Genomic DNA, 3,897 nt, shown 5'->3' on the forward strand with positions numbered 1-3,897 from the left:
TGTGCACGCTTGTCCAAGCAATTTTAGCCACATATAGAGTGACACCTTTTGGATCCTATGCTAGGAGCATACTGCAAGTGAAAGAGTAGGAAATGCCCATAATTCTGGAAGTGGAGAATCCTGTTGCATCCAAATAGGAAGTACCATGCAAGCCCCATCAAAGTGATGGTGAAATCGTTACTCAGAGCAATAGAGGCAGTGCAGCTGCTAGTGATCTCAGTCAGGACGCAGGCCTCAATGGACCCATTCCTGGCTTACACAATCACGTATACTTTACCATGTCTACCTGTCTTGCTGGTTGATGTCTAACGAAGATCCCCTGTTGGACAACACTTTTTGGGCAACCTGCCTGTAACTACAAGGGTTATATGCCAATGTCAGAGCCTGTCCATGCAGTTTTGATTAGTGCTTTTGTTGAAATGTAATTGAACTATCCATTTTTTGTCACAACCTTACAATGAAATTCATTGTAGGACCTTCCCAACTTCCCCTGAAAAATTACATTTAAATTCTATTGAGTTTTTCCCATTGTTGCATTTCTAAAAAGTTTAAAACACACTGTTTACCACTAATTCCCCAAGATGTCCTTTATGGATATGTTGCAAGCTCTCTGTAAAGTTATTTTAAATTAGTGCCAAGGTAAATTAAGACTTCACTCACAAAGTTGTTCTGAATTAGGAAACTCCAGACTTAAGGAAACAGATGTTTCCTAATTTTACTTGAGGTGAAGTTTATCTTTTCAATACCTCAGGTAGGTCATCCTCCAGCAAACACGTTTTGAGTGTGGAGGCTGTACACCCACGGCCATAAGAGGTCTGGTAGGGAGGGTTCTGAGCTGAGGGTTGGATAGAGCTTCGAGTCAGCTACTTAACAACATCACATCCTTCTACTTTAACTCCCATCTAATTGATAGGTTTTAACGTTGGATTGTGACAAGCTGAGTGAATGTGGTTTAATAAGTACCTTAAAAAAGCCACATATCCCATCACACATTGTGCACCATTAATATCGAAACATGAATATTGGCTGCACAGAATATCGAGAACAGAACATTGTGTATGTAAGTATGTGTGTGTGTACATATATATATATATATATATATATATATATATATATATATATATATATATATATGTATATATATATCTTCAAGTTATGTTGATGTGGAGATGTGGAGTTAGGAATAATAATAGTAATTCTATACTTTTCTATATGCAATTACCTTTCAAAATGTTGTCAATATATTTGTACCACGATACTCTGGGGCATCTTTATTTAGTAGTATGACCAATATTTGGACAAGAACACACCTATAGACCATAGCTTTAATGTTTAGTCATACCTGAGGGCTATACCCCCCCTAAAAATGCACTGCTGGCTATGGATCTGACTCAGCCACCCCTTAAGAGCCTGCACACCTCGACCAACAGAAGAGGTAATCTCGTAATACTGATAAAAAATTTCAGATCCAATCTAGAACACTGGAAAAAAAATAACCATACTCACAGCCACATGTACTAATGGTTCCAAAAGTTGCATCATGGTGATATGTGGCTAAACTGAAAACTTAATAATTTGACTCCGGTGTCAGAGACTGAAAAACACCAGTCTAAGTGCAGAAAGTGAAACAATCATTGGCAAAGCCAATAGGTTTCACCTTTGCAAATTATTTTGGTTTTGCCAGTGTTTTGTTAGACGTGTTGCACAGCAGTGCAAGCTGCTATACAACATGGCTTAAAGTTAAAAAAAAAACACTATGAAGCAGTCAGCATTGACAGAATCATAGGGTTTATTTTTAACTTCAGACCTCTGCAGCTCCTACTGCTGTGTAATATGTTGTTAAAATGAAAGTGTTTTCGTGTAATATTTGTGTAATATAAGTGGTGCTCATGTAAAGGGGTAGGATGTGTGCGGAATATATTCCAACAAAACAAAATGGCAAATCTCTACATCCGTTCATGTACTGCCTGCAGACCCCTTGCATTGCATCTTCGTTTTGCCCCTTCTATGTTAAAAAATAGTGAAAGAGCCTGGAAGGTGAGGGAGAGTGCAGACCTGGTGCTGTGACCAATACCAAACTATCCCAAGGGTATGGTCTTTGTAGAATATATTTTGACAAAAAAAAACACCAATTCTCTACAACTATACATGCACTGCATGCATACACAACGCACCACATCTCAGAAGTGAGATTATGCACCACCAAAGCCATAAGCACAAGGGCATGTTTTGATGTGAAATCTCAACTGAGAGTGGGAGGACAGCAGGAGTGCAGATGGAGTGCTCTTATTGCACCCGCTGCCCCTCCTCTGTTGATAGAACTGTGAAACAGCCTGGAAGACGAAGGAGAGTGCCAGCTTCATGCTGTGACTAATGCCAAACTATCCCAGGGATAGGGTGTGCACGGAATATATTCCAGCAAAGCAAAATGGCAAATCTCTACAACCATCCACACACTGCATACAGACCCCACACGCTGCATCTCCGAAGTGGGAATGTGCACCACTGAAGCCCACAAACATACGGGCATGTTTAGAAGTGAGAACACAATGGGAGAGTGGGAGAAGGGTGGGAGTGCAGATGAAGTGCTCAGTTTTAAAGAAAAAGAAGTACCTACACAGTGAAGTAGTCAGTGGAAGGACAATGTCCATTAGCCAGTGGCCAGTGACTAGAAGCTGTACTTGGTCCAGACTCCACTCAATGGCATGGACGGCAAAAGTAGAGCAGGAACTGAAAGCACATGATGTGCTGGCCAATGAGAAGCAAGTAAAAGAAATCAGCGTTGGAATGAACGAATGGTAAGTTCAGGTAAGAGAAAGGCAGGTTCTAAGCCCCTTTTAAGATTTTTTTTCTTCAAAAACATTTCACAAGCACAGCGCACAAGCATGCACGTGCAGGCAAAACCTACAAACTGGTGTCTATTTTGACACTGTCCTCTCTTTGCAGCTGATACCAGGCATTCTAAAGAACACTGACTCACAGGTAAAGATGGTGAGGAGTTAGTTCACTTTTTTCTCCAGACAAAACACCAGGTTGAACTCAACAGGGTGTGTGCTCTATCTTAGCCAAACTACTACTATATAGGCTACCCAGAAGCACCAGAAATATGCAAAAATGACTCAAAAGGATCCACAATAAAGTGGAAAAACTGTGCCTGAACTTGAAGAAGCCTGGTGGTGTCTCTGGGGTCCTAAAATGTTTCACTGTATGCTTAAAGAGCTAGCAATCAACTTTAACACTCAATATGCAGTTAAAGCAAGTGTTTTAGTACAGAAGGACTATAGTGGTGGTCTCCAGATATACTCCCAGTTGGAACTTAAGATCAGGAATTGGCAACTGGGTGGTGCAGCCAAGGTTCAAACAAGTAAACAATCGGCAAAAACTATTCAAAATGTCATAGTCTTGACTCTGGAATGCACTGAGTTCACTTCAAGTATTCTGTCCAACCTGCCATCTTTCAAGGAAGTCGTAAAGAAGCCTCATTTAGAGGAGGCATTTGGAGGCCATTCACCCATTTACAGGTCCACTCCTCTTTATGACAGGATCAGGCTCCAAAAACTCATCCTTGAGTAGTTTCACACTGTACATGTACCAATTTCCCCCAACTGAAATCTCATAAGTAATGAATTGGAGACAATATACAGACACAGAATAAAAATAAAAACTAATAACATAAGTCAATGACTAAGAAGTGATATTAAAAGACACAGTCACCCAGTAAGAGCAGATAGCTAGAAGCTAATGATAACAAAACATAACAGAACATATATATTTGTAAAGCACACCTTGACTAAGTGGAGTATCTTGGCACAGAATAAGCAACATTTATTGATGACCCACAACAGGCTGTATCCTGAACCTAGTGCAAACTACAGTCAGTTTCACCTCAAATGCCAC

Source organism: Pleurodeles waltl, chromosome 7 (genome assembly GCF_031143425.1).
Source record: "Pleurodeles waltl isolate 20211129_DDA chromosome 7, aPleWal1.hap1.20221129, whole genome shotgun sequence".
Classification (NCBI taxonomy): domain Eukaryota; kingdom Metazoa; phylum Chordata; class Amphibia; order Caudata; family Salamandridae; genus Pleurodeles; species Pleurodeles waltl.